A 20,970-nucleotide genomic window follows, 5' to 3' on the forward strand; every position below is an offset into this window, starting at 1 on the left:
ATCACCATTTGGCAATTTAAAACATGAACCATCCACATACAAAGTTCCATCGGGATCTTCCAAAGGGGTGTTTTTAAGGTCCACTTGACCTTTTGTTTCCTCCTCAGTCCTTAAGTAACAGTCATGCACTGCTACTTCATCTGACTCTGCACTGATTGGCAATAAGGTCGCCGGGTTTAGAACATTACAACGTTTTATCTGAATATGACTTGCCAACAGCGTCAACTCGTACCCAGACAACCTCGCACTCGTCAAGTGTTGGGTTTTCGTACGATTCAAGAGAGTGTCAACTGCATGTGGAACCATTACCGTAAGCATATTATCCATGACCAATCCTGCTGATTGTCGGATGGACACCGCAGCTGCCGCTGTTGCTCTCAAACAACTCGGCAATGCTCTAGCTACCGGGTCCAAGGTCGAGGAAAAATATGCACATGGACGTTGCTTACCACCAAAGGGTTGCGTTAAGACACTCAACGCACAACCTTCCCTCTCGTGAACGTATAGTGTAAACGGCTTGCTGTAGTCAGGGGTACCTAACACAGGAGCCGAACACAATGCGTCACGCAGTTCAGAAAAACTTTTCTGACATTCTTCCGTCCATGGTAAAGGAGTTGGAACATCCTTGCACGTAAGAGCCACCAATGGTTTCGCTAACAATGAAAAATTTGGAATCCATTGTCTGCAGTATGACGTGATACCTAGAAAGGCACGCACATCTCTTTGGGTTGTTGGCATAGTCATTCGCGCAATCGCTGCAATTCTTTCTGGGGTCAACCGTCTTCCCTCCTTTGACAATAAGTGACCGAGATAGGTTACTTCTTGACAACAATATTGAAGTTTAGAAGGTGACACCTTGTGATGTAAGTCACAGAGATGTTGTAACAACGACACCGTAGCAATTTTGCAAATGTCCTGAGTATCTGCGGCCACCAATAAGTCGTCAACGTATTGGATTAAGGCTGCACCAGCCGGCAACACAAATGCATCTAGTTGGCCCTTCAAGGCTTGACTGGATATCGATGGACTTTCACAGTAGCCCTGAGGAGCACGTTTAAACCGGAAGCTACGACCACCAAGAGAGAAACCGAAAAGGTCTCTGCTTTCCTCAGCAATCGGAATACTGAAGAACGCATTCTTCAGATCGATCACTGAAAACCATGATGCCGAGGCTGGAATCAAAGTCAGTAGCGCCGTGATGTCAGGCACAACAGGGAACTGAGGAATCACAATTTTATTAACCTCCCGTAAATCGATAACAAAACGATAAACAGGTGGTTTGGAAGGATCAGTACGTTTCAAAATAGGCAGTACAGGGCTGTTGCACACGTTTCCCCGAGTCTCCTCAATAACATCTTTCTCGATCAAATCATAGATGATTGCCAACAGTGCCCGTTCACCGTCGAGAGAGATTCGATACTGGGGAATACGTGGCAGTCGCACATTAGATTTCAAGTGAACAACATAAGGGGAGATGTCAAGTAGGCCCACGTCATTGGGACCTGTCGCCCACAAAGATGCAGGAAGAGAACTCAATTCCGGTGGAAGCTTATCGAGAGACAAGTACATTGGAGAGATCACTCTCTCACCCAAAGTAAGCTTCACTCCCGCAGGAGAACAATACAAAGTGGCATACAAACGTTTAGGCAAATCCAGGCCCAAAAGATTTTCACCACAACCAGTGGTCAAAATCAACGGAGCTTTCAGCTCACGAGGCCCAATTGTAAGTGGCAAAGGGCACGAAACCGGATTGCTAACAGGGGCGCCAGAGAATCCAACGGAAACATTTGTTAAGCCAGACAAAGGTGCGCCAGGGAGTTTCGAATGCATTATGGAACTTTTCGCTGCACCAGTGTCCAACAGAAAAGGCTCAATGACGCCCGATGTGGCAACTGCGACGTAAGGCCCTCTCTGATCAACCGGAACTGATACTACTCCCTCTCCTTGTCTATGGCTGTTCTAGTAATTACCGTCGTCAGTTCCCTGATCGACGTAATAGTCATGTACATTGTACTGCGCAGATCGTCCTTGCGATGATCCACGTTGATCAAAACAATTATTGGAGTTTGACGAATTGTCTGAACGATCATTTTGAGCACCACGACCCCTACCACGTGATGTCTGCTGAGCACCACCACGACCTCCTCTAGATATGCTACCACTGTTACGCTCATTGAGGACTGGACAGTTGAATTTTAAATGACCCTCCTGTCTACAATAGGCACACTGATTGTACCTTAACGAAGATCTCTGCGAAGAGGAGTCATTTCGCGAATGCGACCTATTAGATTGCGACTGCGATCGGTTACGTTGTTGCGACTCATTCTGATTCGAACGCGGAGGATACGCCTGCTGCAACAACACCTTAGTTTTAAGTTCTTTCGTCTTTTTATCGGCGCGGTCATTCTCTTCTTTCTCCCTATTCTCATAATACTGTGCCGTAGCCAATATTTGAGCAGAGGTAGAGACAGCCCACGCACTCTCAGAATTTTTCAATTTGTTGCTCAAATCGGGCAATAAGTTAGAGACAAATTTATCCACGAACAACCGCTGACCACCCTCGGTACCCATATCCTGACCACTGTGATCGATGAATGCCTCCTCAAATCTCGTAAAGAAGTCAGAGACACTCTCGTCCTTCTTCTGTCTGCAAGCTGACAACTTGTCCCAGTTCACCCTCATAGCTGGCATAAGCGTTTTCATTAGAGTAATAATTCTCTGAGGGAGAGCAGTAATAAGCTGTTCAGGCTTAGCCCCACCAATTTGTCTTGTATCTGCCGCAGTAAGGGCAGCCCAATCACCACCTAATTCATTTGCATGATCTTCCTGACGAATCTTGGCCCATACCGGTTGCGGTACGACATTGCCAAACAGCATATCGATATCGGCAAGATTCATTATCGTAGCATCTACAAGCTGCGACAATTCCTTATAATACCCTGCAGGATTTTTGCGAGGGTCAGGCAAAGATTGCTTCACCTGTAAAACTTCCGATCGTTTCCATGGGAGATGTATCCATACTCTCTTGAAATGCGGCAAGACAATAGGAATAGCATTAGCATCACCTGGCATCCACACTGGTGGAACTTCGCGCATGGGGTACTGACCAGACGCATCTGACGATTTTTCAATATCTTCAACGAACAATGCTTGAGGCATCATAGAGGGGCGAAGAGCCAATAATTGCTCAACAGCACGTCGAACATTAGTACCTACTATCATCCCGCTCAAAAACTGGAGCTGTAGGTTGGTCAAAGCAGTTAATACATTGTCCGATGCATCAGCCGATATTTGGTCACGCAAAGCCTTGCACATTTCTTCAAAAACGTATCTTTGTTTCGGTATATTGAATTGACCAAACTTATTCAGTACCGAACGTGGAGGATTCCTATAGGGGTGCAGCATCCATGACATCGCCATATTGTACAGCGCAGCACGTTCCCTATTACAGGAAGCTGACTACGTCTTTGTGGACCGTCCGAACCAGCGGACTCAGGAATAGGTCCAAGAGAATTAACAAAGTTAGCAGCAACTAAAGGGGTACGACGTCGGGTTGATGGAGAAGTATACGATAGAGTAGTAACAAGAGAAGAATCGGGAACAGAAGAAGCAGCAGGCGTAAGTAGAACAGGAGCAGTAGCGGGAGCAGGAGTATGAGGAAGTACAAGCGGAGGAGCAGTAGGAACAGAAGTAGGCAAAGGAATAGGAACAGTCGGAGGAGCAGGTTGAGGAGCTGGTACAGGAGCAGGTACAGGAGGAACCACAGGAGCTGCGGTACCCTGTGCGTACGGAGGTGGTGACTTCATAAGATAGGACATTAAAGGATCCTCAACTAATTCCTCCTTCTTATCCGACTCTGTTGGCAAAGCGGGATAACATTTATCTATAGTCATACGCTGAAGCCTATCAAAAACTTCCTTTTCCTTTTCCTCCTTATCACGCTGGAACTGCTCTGCTTTCTTTACAATGGTAGCAACACCATCTCTGTGATTACGTTTTGTCTGTCTGATCTCTTTCTGTCTGGCTTCTTTGCGCCATAACCGAAAGGCATCAAACATGGCCGGCCTTGACTTTTTCTTAAACAATTTAACCTCAAGATTATCCAAAATCGGGGTCTCGAAACTACCATGAGGTGGCCAACTAAGAACACCATCTTTTTTGGTATAGCGGATCCAATATTCATTAAAGGTAATCGGACCTAACCCGTGTTTGCTGTAAAGCTCATAAGTGGGAGTTCCAACCGGAGGTATCGGACACGAGTCCTCCAGTCGGGAATCCGTACCACAACGTCTGAAACAACTGAACAAAGTACTACGACCAGGCATCTTGCACACTAGCCGAGTTTCACGAACTTCAAGGGTTACGGGATTTACCAAGTCCCTGCAAAGAGCAAAAACCCTCGGTTTTTGGCGGCTGCAGTCGTCAAATATTACAACAAAGAACCAAATACTAAGAACCACAAATGCAATGGAACCATGCAACAACTAAGCAACCACAACCAAGGACTCTGGGAGCGACCCACAAATTTTTAACTCAAAGATCGATGGCGTCACCAGGAAGGCCCGTCAATCGTCTCGCTGTACCAAGGACTACGCCAGGCGCCAAAACAGGTCTACAGTCAGGGCAGCAGTCCGTCGCAGCCGTCAGGAGGCGGGAATCTTCGCGGGAAAAGTCGTCGGGCCACTTATTTCGACAACAGGATCGATGAAGCGGGGTACACCTTCCCTCGGAGATTTCACACGAAGTTCCTCACGATCGTCGGGCTTGGACCGGTACCACTGATGCAGCCCCACGTTGGGCGCCAACTGAAGGACTGGGTTATTTAAGACCCAGCGGTGCCAGGGGACAACACCTGAATCTTCGTGGGTAACCTGTTCCGGCGTACAAATGACAGAGACACGGGACACTTCCTTCGGCGTCAAAGATTCGAGGTTTATTTACTGCAGGGAACACAGAAGTCACGTGAAGTACACAGCATGTAAGTTCGCGGGATCTGATTCAATTTGCTACTGTGGATCGCTCCTTTTTATACAGTTTTCTCCCATAGGTTAACATGATACACAAAGGTTTACAACTTGGTTCCCATCATTATCCCCAAGAGGGGTCGCTTTGATGTATTCAAGGTCCGGAACATAAGTACAGAAACATTCAGTGGTTCCCAACTGTAAAAACCCATCTTCCCACCATTAGTACATTCCAATCGGCAGTAAACAGATCGAAGAAGGAACAAGGACAGGTGCAAAGGAAGGCAGAAACAGTGGGGAGATCGGAAAGGGTGTTAAAGGGGTGGTATCGGGAAACACGAGCTGCAGGCATCAAAGGGACGTGCCTAATGAGATGCACAGCTGAGACAATAGACCGGCACGGCAAGATGTGCCTTGAGCGGGGACATCTGCCTTACAGTATCATCCCCCTCATCATAAAGACACTTTCAAAGGAAACGTGTCTTCCGCAAGAGTCTTGGGAATCCCAGGGTCGCGAAGCGGACAGCGTCCGTTCGCTGGCTACTTGAGGGCAAGAGACAAAATGGATGCCGTATCTAAGATGGAACCCGTGGGTACAGATAGAAACCCACGAAACAAACGAACGGTTCAGGTTAGCACAGTGAAACTGCGCACACCCACTAAACTCGTCATTTGCGGTTCATAGATACCAGACTCGACCATATTCGTGCGAGTCGAAAACACCACTTACGATCGTCACGGAACCTCAAAGGGTATGCCTAGACGTGGGTCCCTTGCTCACTACGCCTCTGGAGTCAAGCTATCCTGGCTGAAGACGGCTGGTAGCCAGAAACCGGCCCTAGGATGCTTGATTCCGGTCCAGGAAAAACATGGCTTGGCAGTTCAGGCTGGACTGTTCCCATGCGGCACAGGGCCAAACTGATTTGCATATGGCCATGTTTGAACTGGGATGGCTTGGTGAGCAAAATAACAATGGATTAAACCCAGATCTGTGACTGGGAGTGAATGTTTTGCTATTGTGCAACATTCTGTCAATCATCTTGTTTGTTTTGCTGTTCTACCTATGTTATATGACATCTCTTTATTAATGTAATAACTGCACTTTCACAATTGCTTTATTAACCTTCCTGCTTTCTCAAATTTGCTTGAAAATGCACCATCTGCCAACTCTTTTTTCAAAATGTTCTCATGGGGAGAACACCCTCTAACCCCCTTACGTTGTACGGGCTCACTCGCTACACTTGCTCACCCACCCAGGGGGGCCGACCGAGCAGTTTGCCGGGGCCAGTTTCGGTTCCCAGTCTGGCCCCCCAACTACGCTACTGAGTGGCTCCTTCACCATTGCTCGATGAAAATGGAAGTCACATTGTGTGTCAGCTGCTCCATCATGTTGCTCTATTCTGTTCTATTCAAGATGTCTTATATAGCACCAGCTACCTCAAAAGGCCTCCCAGCGCTGAGATAGACCACGTGCAAGGCTTTGACCAGCCATGCTAGAATTAGAATAGATGAGTCTTTAGAAAGTTTCTAAAATAGATTTCTGACTGGGCCAGTCTCCGATTGACAGGGAGGGCTTTCCACAGTTTAGCAGTCATAAGATCAAAGGAACTGTCACCACACCTAGCCTTTTTGACCTTAGGAACGGTCAACAGAAAGGAGTTCTCAGAACGTAGTGATCGCTTTGACATGTAAGGGCAGAGCAGTCTTTGAATCAGAAGGGGGCCTTTACCACGCATCGCTCGATGGGCCATTCATAGATCCTTGAAATGTATTCTCTTTTGTATTGGGAGCCAATGCAACACCACCAATGTTGGGACTGCTGAATAGGGGTTGGGAAGCTTCAAAAGGAGCCCGATACAGCATTTTGAATGATTTGTAGGCGTTTTAGGACATAGTGAGGGCTTCCCAAGAATATGGAGTTGCCCTAGTCAAGCTGGGAGTTAATGAATCCCTGTATGGTCATCCTTCTGGTAGAGGGTGGTAGCCACTGCATGACTTTCCTGAGTGTTCGCAAAAGTCTGAAACACGTTGCAGAGAGTTTTTTGGCTTGGGTTTCCATTGTGACCTTACTACCCAGCATAAAACCAAGGATTTTTACTGCAGTGGAGGGTACTACTCGCTCCACAAGGCTTGAGGACAGGAAAGCTCTCTCCAACAGGACATGTCATTGCTGACAACCAGCACCACTGTCTAAACGACGTTAAGTTTTAGGCAACTGTCTGTCATCCCTTTTGTTACTTCTTTAAGACAGGTATTTAGGTCCATGGGTGCCTGCTGAGAATCAGGGGTAAGCGCAAGAATCAATTGAGTATCATGAGCATATAATAGTAGATCCTAGCCATAGACCTGTACTATTCTTCTTAGCAGAGGACATAAACATTGAAGAGAGTTGGGCTCAACAAGGAGCCTTGTGGAACTCCACATTCACTGGAATAGGTAGCTGAAAGGCAGGGATCCTCCTGAACTTCAAAGGTTCTATCTTTCAAAAAAGCCTTGAGCCATTAAAGGGCATACTGAAATACCAGCATTGTCCAGTCTTTGGGCCAGAATACAGTGAGATACAGTATCAAAAGCAGTACTGAGATCTAGCATGATCATGGCCGTTGCACCGCCTTGATCCAAGATGGCCCCAAGCTCTTCAGTATCCACTAACAATGTGACCTCAGTGCTGTTTCCTGGTCTAAATTCTGTCTGAGTAGGATGGAAACATTTTGAAAAAAAGTTAGAGGGATGTTTATTGATGTCTTTCTCTAAATTATTGCTGGCTCATGTCTATTTGTATCATGTTGACTATTGTGAGGTGACACATGTACTTCAATGAGTGAGATGAACCTTTTTTGATTTTCTTTGATCTCATATTCTGTTATGAGTTGGAAGTCATCTGGAGCGTCCTCAATGCCCGGCAGTAGTGTCAGCCCATGCACTCTCTGTGTGATGAGCTGCCTGTTGGGGCTACTTGGTGTTTAGATACTGCAGCACCTTCTTGCTCCAGCTTGGCTCATTCCCACTTGGTACTCTCAGCGGCTGGACAACTGGTTGAAGCAATGGCACCCATGATCCAGATTTGCTACACATGACATGCTCTGTCTGCTACTACTGAAAGCCCTCCACAGAGCTCTCCAGGCTTTCAGAGTCTGCAGGGAAGGCCAGGCCAGGGTACAAACAATGCTTACAGTAATTCCCTTTGTTGTTCCATCCAGGAAGAAGCTAATGCGCTGTGATGATGTCTCTGTGGGGAACGTGGCCAATCAGGAACAGCGTGCTGGACCTAAACTGTTGTGAAAAGGGCCCACCTTTTTGCTCACCTCCCTGATTCGACGATGGCTACTAGAGAATGCAGGTTGCAGATATTTGCCCGGTCCCTACTGAAGGTAACCAGTGGAGAGATGCAGAACTGGAGTCCAACGTCTTAGTGACCAGAGACCCCCAGAGCCCTTCTCCTACTCATCCGAATCAATGACAAAACACTACTACTCTACCATGATTAAAAGGTCACGTTTATCAACAATCCCGTATGGGGTGAAAATGTACAAATAACACTTCTAAGAAATTGTGCAACCAATAGTGATGATTGTACCATGTTTATATTTACAACTCGGCCATTGCCTGAAATGTCACAGCACAAAGGGCTGATTATCCTTTTCTTCTGCTCGCCTGCCTGGACCACACAAGTGAAATCCCTTATGTTACTGGGAGGCAATCCCAAAGCCTTGTGCCCTTGATCACCTGCCATAGCCCCCAAGCATGCCAAGCTGCCAAAGGGGGCAGAATGTGAGAATGGGGGCTAGAGCCCCTTGACCCACAGCTGGATGCTCCTGTGGTGGCTGACCATCTTCTTGGTCCCAGCGTCGCAATGGTGGATCAAAGAGGGGGAGTTTGTGAGTCAGCTTCTCTAATTACCCCCTCACAATCCTGAGAACCTGACCAGGAAGTGACACGCTATTCACATCAGTGGTTTCCTGTCCGCTGCCCTGCAACTTGTGAGACAAGGGACAGGAAATACTTCCTGCCACCATGGCGCCTCCCCTGCCTTGGTCCAGTGTGTCGTGAGAGCAGTTAGGGCCATAGCTGCACAGGATCCTGGCCACTAACGCCATGTACACCTAGGGGTGAGCCCTCTGAATAATTTTCTATACAATTTCAAAATTGTAATTTCTCCCATTCTTCACTTGTACATGGGTTAAAATTGTCTTTAACATCGAGTGGCTCAGCATGAGTGAGTGCACCTCTCAGGAAGCAACAAGCACAATCTCTCCTGATATCACATTACATAAATAATTACCAAATCCATCTGATTAAAATGACCATGGCCACCAAGTGCTGTAAGAAGGCGTAGGTTCCCTTAATATATGACTGTAAACACCCCAGGGCTTTGCTATTTACAGTGCTCCCCAAATGCTAATCACCCAACACATGCACATGGAGGTAATTGCCTCAAGAAGGTTCACCTGAGCCTCTATATCAAGGTTTCCGAACCAGGACTGCAAACAAAGACAGGGTAATTAAAAACAGGATAACCTTTTTACAAAAGAAGCCATTGATGTGAGGGGCGTGGCTTGGTGCCGATGGAGCGAGCAACTTAACTCATGAGCTCCCCGTCAGCCAGCCGCCATCATAGGCCATCCTAACTCCCTGAACGGGACACAATACCCCTGAAGCGCTCCCCCACAGTGGTAGCTGCAGCAGGAGTGTTTTGGTGTAACGGCAAGTCTCCGGCGCTGCTGAAAATCACCGAATTTGCTTTGGGATTGGCGTGGTCAAACAGCAACCCAAGATTGCTGTGCCCGGCGGAAGGTAACACAGATGGAACGAGCTCCGACCATCTACTACACAGGGCAACACTTTAACAACGGAGGGCTCTCTCTTCATCGCTACACAGAGAGTGGAGCTGCGGACACCCGGGAAATCTCCCCTCGTGAAGGCACCGGAGGAGCTGAACCCGCCACCGCATCAGCTGTAAGATGGCTGTGTGATCGTTTTCCGCAAATAGACATGCCCTGCTCTGCCTGGTTGGCACGCCCTCACCAGGCGCCTGGGGGGATCCCTCCCCCCCTCTGCAGGACAGCCTCTGGTAGCGGGGAGCCCGCCTTTTCTCGCCCTGCAAGTTGCGGTGCAACGGGCGGGGGGCACCCGTACAGATTACCACTCCTGGGGTGTTGAGATGGACCCCAGCAGGATTGCTGAGTGGCATTAGCGGGGTTCTGGACTGCCCAGTTGATCACCAGGGGCCCAAGATGCTCTCTCATAGGGGTGCCCAGCTTGGAAGCTCCCTGCACGGGACTACAGGGAATGTGACCCATCATCTGCAGACTCTGGGACGACCCAGTGCAGGGCATGGATGGTGGAAGAATGGCGTTGCTTGGTGGAGTCCCCTTGGCACCAACACCTGGAGTGCGGGGATGGTGAGAGGTGGCGTCTGGAACAGTGAAGCTGTGCGCCCAGGCGGAGAAGACGCAGGGAAGATCATCGAGGCCCCCTGCATGTGTGACTACATAGAGAACTAACGGCTGCATTTCTTCCCCCGAAATAACTTTGTGGTGCAGGCCCGTGGGAAGAGTAGAGCTGCGACATGGCCCTTGCCTAAGGAGCAGGGTTCTATGGCCTGACCTCTACCAGAGACAACAGCTGCTGTAGCAGAAGGGCAGAAGAGTCTTGGAGCAGTGGTCAGCACCTAGATCTATGTAGTTGGCTACGTTTTGCGGTGATTTGCATGATTATTGACCTGGCAGGTGGCTGTGAGGCGGATCACCCGGGCACGCGCTGGTCAGAATAGCTGCACTACGGACGGAGGCAAATTAAAGAATCCCATGACCACAAGCACTTCCAGGAGCACCACAGGCTGAGAGGGTACCATGGGGAAACCCCTCAAAAAGAAGGAAAAAGAAGACTCTATCATGACTGCGCCTGTGGAAGAATGCGGGCAAACCTCGCAATCTGGAGCGAACCATGTGATCCCCACACTACAGGATATCTTACAGGCTATCACCACCTCTAGTGAGCGCCTAGAAAGTAAGATTGACTCTTTGAGCTTGGTCATGGGGCTGTTCCGCGAAGACCATAAAAAAGTATCGGACAGGGTCAAGGCTGAAGGGGAGCTAGCAGAGGCAGTACCGGAGATCAGCAGCATGCAACAACGGATGTCTCAACTGGAAGCGAAAGTGCGGACACTGGAGGACAGGGTTGAAGCCGCTGAAAATAGATCAAGGTGAAGTAACCTATGGATCATTGGTCTGCCTAAGAAAATTGATGGCAGTGACATGATGGCCTACCTTGAGAAGTGGCTCAGAGAAGAGATAGCACCTGAGGAATTGTCGAACTTCTTTGCCCTGGAGTGGGTGCACCGCGTCCCTGCGAGACCGCTTCTCCCATGGGCTCCACCAAGAGTAGTGATCGTGAAACTCCTGCATTATAAGGACAGAGACCAGATTATGAACCAGGGACACCTCAAGGGAGACAAACAACTACGCAATTTGACAGTGCACATCTTTCCAGATTTTTCCTAGGAGGTGCAACGACGAAGGGGATCCTACAGAGACATGAAGCTGAGACTTCGCCAGCTGGGCTACACATATGTGACACAATACCCAGCTACGCTCCGAGTGGTAACCACAGGGGGCACAAAGTTCGTCAAGACCCCGCAAGAGATGTCTGACTGGTTGGACCGCCATGGCGAAGCTGGACCACCACAGTACCTGGTGAACAGAGGACGACGAGGACCATGTTTCAGGGCACAGAAGACTGGCTCTGACTCGTTGGCGCCATCGCAGGAAGAGGTACGCATCGAGTGACTGAATGCGATGCAAGTGGTGACCCAGATTAGTGGTGGGGTGCGAAGCCAAAGCCTGCCTGAAGACAGCAATCATGCGGGTGGCACCGGCTCAGAGGGGGTTCCAGCGACTCTGAGGCTCGGAGTAAGCAGCTCCCGGTTGTCACACCGCAGATGGCGGATGGCATTATCTGACGTGTGACCTGGTGGACTAGGTGGAGGGGCGCAGCTGCAAAGGCATACAGGTATAGGATGCTTCAGGGGGATATGCTGCGGGGTGGACTGCTGAAGATGCGGAGAACGATGGCGGCTGCCAAGACTGGGTACGCTTCGATGGCTGGCCACCCTCTGGGACTGACTGTGCACCCTACAAGCAGTCACTTGTAGACTTTATAAATTGCTTGGATGGGGGTTGTTTTTTCCTACTTATCCCGGAGAGTGGAAGTTCAGGGGCGAGTTTGTTGTTGAGTTTGGGGGAAACACTGTGTTGCAAATTGTTGGATATTATGGGAGTTTTACACATAGATGGGTGTGGTGGATGCTGACAGGCCTAGGACTAGTTCGGAACAGAGTACTACTCGGCATGACTGACCTCCAACATTACAAATGAATGACCTGGAATATCAGGGGCATGCATATTACGTCAAAATCCCATAAAGTCCTTGTTGGACTTGGCCCTTGTTGCAGGGTCATCCCTGAACTTTTTGCCTTCCTCCTGTATTTTGCCTGACCTGTTTTTGTTGGTTGTATGACTCTGGGCAATTTATCACTGCTGATCAGTGCTCAAGTGCATATGCTCTTTCTATTGTAAAGTATTGTATGAATTAGTGATTTCATGATTGGCTGGTTTGGCTTACCTATCAGACCCTAGTACAGTTCACCAGGAGTGCCCAGGGCTTGTAAACCAAATGCTGCTGGTGGGCTTGCAGCACTGGTTGTGCCACCCACAGAAGCAGCCTGTAAAAGTGTGTCTAAGGCCTGCCATTGCAGAGCCTGTGTGCAATCTGGTACTGCCATGTCGACTGAGCACATGCACCCACTTGCCAGTCCCTAAACTTTCCCTTTTCTTCATGTCAGACTCCCCTATGGTAGGTCCAAGGGCAGGGTGCATTGTAAGTATAAGGTAGGACATTCCCTGGTGTGTGTGGCATGTCCTAATAGTGAATTACAGCCATTTTCGTTTTTCACTATTGCAAGGCTACCTGTTATCCATAGGCCAGAATGGGCAGTTAGATTATTACATCTTATAGTCCTAACTGACTCAGGGAACACAGTAGAAATTCGAGTTTAGTATGCCTAAACTCAGAATGATAAAATACATCTTTTAGTGAAGTTGATTTTAACATTCTGTGTTTGAAAATACCACTTTTAGAAAGTAGGTATTTTTCTTGTCTAACTATCCAAGCCTGCCTCTGCTAGGTTGTGTATTCCTTGTCTGGAGTTTGAGTAACAGGGCTGGGGGATTCCAGGAGACAGGATGAGTCAGCCAGTGGTGAATAGAGATATCTGCATCTAGATGGGTGGGAGGAGTTGCACCTGGGACCTGAATAGGGCTGTGCCTTCCCCCCACAATGCTGGCTCCACCTCCTCGGGGCGTCTGATGTTTCTGCTCTGCACTGTGAAAGGAAAGAAGGAGTCATGTAAACAGAGTGCTCCAGAACTGGTTTGGACTAGGCCAAGGCCCTCAGAGGACAAAGGACTCTGGGGTATACGTTTTGGGACCCTGATCCCAAGAATTTAGATCACTTTTGGACAAACAAGAAGAAACCTTTGCTGAGGAGGGGAACCTGAGGAAACTGAGGAGATACTATCCCTAAGATGAAGTGCTGCTTGGGGGTTTGGCCTGCAGTGGTTGCCTGACTGCCAAAAAAAGGAGAAAGGACTTTGTTTGCACTTTATTCAACTTGTAAAGGATCTCTAAGGGCTTGAGAGAAGAGCTTGCGTCCTGCCGAAGTCTCAGGGACAACAGACTTCAACCCCCAGCTCCCCAAGAGTTCTTTGGAAGTGCCTGCTAATGTTTTGGGCCTTCTGAGGGACTGCGCGTCACAAGGAGTTGGAAGCGTCTCTCAACGAAGAAGAAACGTGTCGCCGTCGCTGCCATCTCATCTTGGATGTCACCGCAGTAGCTGTCGTATTGCACCGCATCGAGAGAAGTGTCTCGCAGCGAAGGAAAAGCGTGTCGCCGTCACTGCTGCTGCCGTTGCTTCTTGGATGTCGCCGCTTCAGCTGTCGTATTGCACCGCATCAAAAGAATGCACCTCGCAACCACAGAGAAGTGTGCCGCAGTTGGAGCTGCTGTCATCGCATCACGGAGCAAGGGTGTCGCCGCTGCAGATGTCACATTAAGCGTAAGCGTCTCACAATGTTGGAGAAGAGTGTCGACACCAACGCTGTTGTCGTCGCATCACAGAACAAGGGTGTCGCCGCTGCAGCTGACGCATCGAGTCGAGACTTCTCGCATCATTGGAGAAGTGTGCCGTAACAACAAGAAGACAACGTCTTTATTTCTTTGCACCAAAATTTCAACGCATCACCATCTTTGCAACACTTTTGTTGCCCTGCGTGTCACATCTTAAGATACATTGACTCAAAGTGTCACATTTTAAGATCTAAAGAGAACTAAGCTAAACCCACCATTTTAAGTACAGTGTTGTGGATATTTGTCATTTGTGGTCTTGTGTTAAATCTATATAAAGAATACTTATTTTTAATATACAACTGTGTGGTGTCCATCTGTAGTGTTGTCACTGTATTACTGTATGTGTTCACAACTGCTTTACACACTGCCCCTGAGATAAGCCTGTCTGCTCGTGCCAAGCTACCAAGGGGGCGAGCAGGGGTTATTTTTAGAGTGTACACCCTTACCCTGACTAGAGGCAAGGGTCCCTATTTGTCACAAGTACCTACCTGTGCCAACTAGAGACCCACAAATCTAACAGTCCTCTTATATATTAAACGGCGAGGAGCCCAGATAGCTCTTCTTCAATAAACGCACCTCACACAAAAGGAAGGGCAGGCATTACACAAGAGGTGGAGGGGGCAGCTTTTCTACACTACTTACTCGGCCTATGCATGAGGGGCGTTAGTGTGGATCCAAGAAGGGGTTCTGTTCCAATTGCTCCATTCAATAACCGATCCGGAGGGGTGCTACATGGCCATCAAGGGGAGGCTGGAGGGCCAGGACATTACCTTGATCAGTGTATACAACCCTAATGTCGATCAGTCAGCATTCTTTCCGGCACTCAGCCACAAATTAGCATAATACCTTGCAGGTACTGCGATAGTGGAGGGCAACTTTAACAGTGTAGACGACAAACTTCTGGACCAGCCCTATCCCCGCTGTCCACCTCCCAAGCAGCGCGTGCTTCCCCTGCGTTCAACACCTGGAGGCAGAGCTGGGGACTGCTAGACACATAGCGCACCCTGAGCCTGCAAACCAAAGATTGCTCTTATTTTTTGGTGGTCCATGAGGTGCACGCCTGGCTAGATGCCTTGTTGTGCTCGGCTGATGCTCATTAACAAGTCACATCAGCAGAATATTTAGCATGCACCCTTTCGGACCATAATCCACTGATTACGTCCCTGAGATGGGCGCACCCACCAGCGGCGATTCCCAAGTGGCGATTTCGACCTGACACATTGGAAGATCAGGTCTTTAGAGAGGAGATCAGGGATGAGATATGGGATTATTTCCGACTTAACACTGGGACGGCGGCATCCCTCACCATAGAATGGAATGCTTTTAAGGTGGTCCTGAGAGGCCAGTGCATTACACGTGCCACAGGAGTCCGGAAGGTCCTCATGAAAGAAGTGAAGGGGGGAGAGTCATTTCTCCGGGAAGTAGAACGCAGGAGGCGGGACATCAGGAACTCCAACGGGCACTCCTGGACACTAAAGAGGAAACAGCGAGGCAAAAGGAGAGGCTCAGGAGCATCGACTACAAAAAATATCTGGAGCGCACCCATGCTGTAAGGGACAGTTCCAGTTCGCTCCTGGCATGGCTGACACATCCGGGGCACCGGGGCTCTCCCCTAGTGGAAATAGAGGATGAATGAGGAATCAGACACTTCGCTCAGGGTAAGATCAACAATGTCTTTGCACGCTACTACACAGCTCTTTATGCCAAGACATATGCCTGTGAACTGGCAGACATGGGGGACTACCTGACTGATCTACCACTGACACGCCTGACCCCAGAAATTGCGGAGTTCTTGGGGGGGATATCACCCAATGGGAGATTCAGTGGCTATTAAGGGAATGGCCCGTAATAAAACGCCGGGTACCGACAGACTACCGGTCGGATTTCTTGCAACCTATATGGAAGAGTTGACCCCCCACATGACCACAATGTACCACAAGGCCAGCAAACTTGGGCGGTTGACGGACAGCACCAGGGAGGCCCTTATCATCCCCATCCCTAAACCAGAGAAGGACCCCCATGACTTTACGGCCTACAGACCGTTGTCCATGTTGAACGTGGACTAAAAAATCTTGAGTAAGATCTTTGTGTCGCGCTTGCTGCCGCATATGCCTCATCTTGTTCATCCTGATCAGGCGGGCTTTATCCCAGGGTGGAACACTGCCACTAACATCCGGTGCCTCCTTGCGGTAATGGACGCTGAAGGGTACAAAAAGCAGGAAGCAGCAATGCTCTCAGTGGACATCGAGAAGGCTTTTTAAAGCCTAGAGTGGCAGTATTTGTATGCAGTCCTGGCTGGAATGGGCCTCGGGGGAAGGATTCATAAAATGGGTACAGCTCCTGTACGCTGCCCCTACAGCCCAGGTGCGCACTGGCAGAGTCATTTCACCTCCACAGAGAGTGGAGAGAAGTAGGAGTGCCCCCTTGCCCTCCTCTTGTTTGCTATGGCCATGGAACCGATGGTGTTCAGAGCCAGGAGCGGCCAGGATTACGGGGGCTTAGAGACATCAACGGGCTGCCATCTAATAGCCTTATATGCGGACGATCTCCTGAACTTTTTGCGTGATACGGCGGGCGAACTCCATGGGTCATGCGCTATGCTGGCCCGATTTAGCACTGTATATGATCTCCAGGTTAATTGGCAAAAATCCAGCCTGTTTCCGCTGACCTCTGATAACCCCCCCACTGCTTACTTTGGAGCGATTGCGCTGGGAACCTCGATGTCTTCATTATCTGGGTGTTCAAGTTTAGAGACCTCGGACCTCTTGGAGGGTAATGTAGGCAAGGCAGTGAGGGCAGCAAAAGCAGAAATGGATTTCTGGAGCACACTCCCGCTTTCCATTGCTGGGAGAGTGGCGGTCCTAAAGATGATAATGTTGCCACGCCTCCTGTATTACTTCGGGACACTGCTGGTGTGGATCCCTCGGGAAAAGTTTAAAGAACTGGACACAATGGTCACTTCCTTTATCTGGGGCTCAGGCAGGCAGAGAGTAGAACTGTCATCATTGCGGCACCCTACAGCAGAGGAGGGACTAGCAGTGCCTTACCTTGAGAGCTATTATCTAGCTGCACAACTGTACTGGTTGATCCAGTGGCTAGCGGCAGACCACACCCTGACAGGGAACGCTGCCCAGACACACCAGAAACAGCCAACGTCACAAAAATCCTTTTACAAGTCCTCCCCAGAGCACTGGCAGACACGCAGGCCACCAAGGTGGTGATGCGCTGCTGGTCCCGATACCTGAGGAAGGTGGGCGCTGGGACTCCTTCCTCACCTGCCAAACCACTGACACAGTTGCGCTATCTCCCACAGGGAGATTACTGGGCACGGCTGGAAGACTGGGTAGAGGCGGGATTGAGGAAAATGGGGGACCTGTACCGTAACTCCGCACTCATACCCTTCGAGGACCTGCAAGCTGTGTATGACATCCTTGGGTGACACTTTCTGAAGCATAGGGCCTTGACCCACAAGATTAGGGAACACTGGAGAGGAGGGGACACAAAGCTACAGGCACTGGCAGTGTGCAGCTATGTGGCGCTCTCAGCGGCCAGAATCAGTTCAGTTCATAAGCTTTTATTCGATTTGAAAGTACAAATCATACAAGCAAAACATTAAAATACAATTCCTTGTATGTACAAAAAATTACTCAAAATGTACACATGAATAGTGCATAAAAAAGGGGATAGGAAACATGTACAACAATTAGTGGGCAACAGTTATTGGTTTAGAAATATAAGCAATATAAAAGTTATACAAAAAGATCATATGTGTACAGACAGGAAAACAATATATTTGTCACACCAAGTGATATTTCCTGGCAGCTGTACATAAAAACGGCTCGAATGGGCATGGGAGGATAAATTTGATGTATGAAGAAGGACCATACAATACATACTGTAAACATAAAACATGAATGATAGTTCTGCATTTACAAAAACTTTTATGTATAGACAGGAATGTATAAAAAGCGGCCAGAATCAAAACGGAGTCCTGCATATACAAGGCCATACAGACGGGTGCTCAGCGGCTCCTAGAACGCCTGAAACTACAATGGGAGTAAGACCTTGGTAAGCCAATTCCAGAGAGGGACTGGAAATAAATACTGGAACGCATGCCAAAGGCATCCAGGAAAGCCCGTTTTAATTTAATTAACTATTATGTGCTGCACAGAGCGTACCTGATGCCGGCCCGCATTAGGCTGATCTTTGGTGTGGAATCAGCAGTCTGCCCAAGATGCGGGGTGAGGGAGGCACACATACTCCACATTTTTTGGGACTGCCCCCTAATACAGACTTTCTGGGTTGACGTACGACAGATAGTGGGCAACCTAATTGATAAAGCTTTGCCACAAACACCAGAGCACGTCTTCCTGGGATGGTTTCCGCACGAAACTAAAAACAAGGTGACAGGGAAGTTTCAGGGCCTTGCTTACATCCTAGCCAAGAGGGAGATAGCTAGAAACTGGAAGGCCCGATAGGACCGCAGATTGCCACCTGGAGAAGAGAGTTAGAGAGTTGGGAGCGGGCCAGAGCAGGCTGCTGTTTAGGGAAGCCAGTCATGGGATTGATACAATGGACAAGGCCAAAGCCTGGCAAACCTTAGTAGGTGAACTAATAGTCGCTGCCCAAGAACATGTTGAGGAAGGGTGGCTGATGCAGCTCTTGGCAATGATCTAGGGGGATGTCAAACTTAGCACATGAGACCCTGGCCTCCACTACACACGACTGCAAAACCTCACATGTGCGAGCAGCTACCAAAAAGCTGCCTATCCGCAGTCCTTGTTCTATTGCAACCTTGGAGAAGTATTTTCTGTTTTGCAGATGTTGGACTGCAAGATCCTGCGAATGGTCATGGACCCAATTTTCATACATGCCAAGGCGATGTCGTCATAATGTAGTGTATGTGCTACTAAAGGTTAAATGCCAATAACATTTGCTTAGTAGGACTGATGTTAGAAGTTGTGGTGGTGAGGTATGTACTCCCACATTTGAGTCTTCTATCTTCAAGTGTCCAACAGTGCAACACAAAGGAGGGATAACTCTACAGGACCCTTATCAAAGGTAGTTGAGAATGTGCACACAAAGGGCAGGATTGAAGAGCGTGAAGTTACACATGTGATCGTGATGTGTGCTCCTAGCATAGTCTCATTAGCATTGAAAAGTGAGTCACTGCAAACCGTCATCTGAATGCACTTTCCATTTTGTCAGACATGATTGCGCAGGGAGAGAACACAATTTTCTAAGAATTAGACCAAGGTAAACTAGGTAGCCAGTATATGATCTCAGACCTTTTGGTTCCTAAACCTACAGTTTCACTTCTATCCCACACTACCATCAAAGTCCGCCACTCTCTCTGCCACTCTCTGCATTCCCAATATTACCTTACGAGGAGCCGTATCAGCTCTCAATGGAAAAACACAGCACACACCCATATGAAAAGAGTTATAGCATAGTATAATGTTGGCAAACACTCTTCCAGATCAATGAAGCCAGTACCAGTGGTGCTATTCCTGATGCTATGGCTGGCACTGTTTACTAATGAAGTACGCTTATTCTTCAGACATTAAAGGTATGCATCAATGTCCACGCTCCCCTAATATACAAATAATGCATTACTATGGCTGTTTCTACATTTCCCAAGTTAGTAACACCATTTACTTTCTCCACTCCTGAATATTTCACAGTTCATTGATGCAGGTGGGTTAGTCTAACCAGTATAGTGGAAGGAAACAGAAGACAAGATAACAACACCCAGGATGCATTAGGGTATCACACTAAAGTTTACAACTGTAAACAGTGTCCATAATGACCCAAAGGAAAGTAGTCATCCTACCCCATTCACCCATCATTGACCCAAATAGCAGTGCTCAGGAAAGACTAATCAACAATCCCCTGCTTAAATGTTCTCTGCAGAATTTCTAAAATCAGCCCTGTCTTCATCCTCCCTCATTCCAGTGTCTGGGGCAATACCCTTCAGCTCAAGGCAGGATATTTCCACTGCCTGGAGGAGTTGTACCACAACTTCCATCTTGTCCCATGTAAAAAAAAAATAAAAAATGGATCCTACCATCCACAGCAATCTAACCCTCATCCGCACAGAGTCCTAGGGGCATATTATCAAGGGTGGCGATAGGGAATTTTCGCCGCTTTAGCGGCCGTTTTTGGCCACTAAGCGGTGATAATTCTATCACCCTATTAGCAAGCTGTCGCTAACAGCAGTTAGCGACAGCTTTTAGGTGATAGCGAGCGGTTTGGGGCCCGCTTTGCATGTTAGCGATATTTATTGCTAATGACATGCAAAGTGAGCGTACCCAAACTGTTAGCGACTGAAAACAGTTGTTAACATCGCTATCGCCTATTAGCAAGGCAGGCATAGCAATGGAAATATTCACGCTAAACGTGAATATCTCCAAATACTAACACCTGCCCAGACCAGTTCTTAGCCATGTTATCCAATGGGAGGTGGATAACATGGCTAAGAGCATTTCGTCGCTAATGCGTGAATATCGCTGTATTCTCAGCATTATTCACGCATTTTGCCGCTATCGCCGATAAATGTATTGCTTTGGAGATAAACGTTGCTAATAGCACATTATCTCAGCGATAAATTCCGACGATGCTCAGCGATAAAAAAATCGTTGCTAAGCCTATTTAGCAATAAATATCGCTACTTGTTGGTAATATGCCCCTTAATTCCTTGCATGCTTTACACAACATGCACTTGACATATACATGGTATGTCAGAGCAAGGATTCGAGTGTCTCATTCCTATCTTTACACTACCTCTGACTCAGAGAAAAGTTCTCTTCAGTGCTAGACCT

This window comes from Lissotriton vulgaris, chromosome 4_1 (genome assembly GCF_964263255.1).
Source record: "Lissotriton vulgaris chromosome 4_1, aLisVul1.2, whole genome shotgun sequence".
Lineage (NCBI taxonomy): Eukaryota > Metazoa > Chordata > Amphibia > Caudata > Salamandridae > Lissotriton > Lissotriton vulgaris.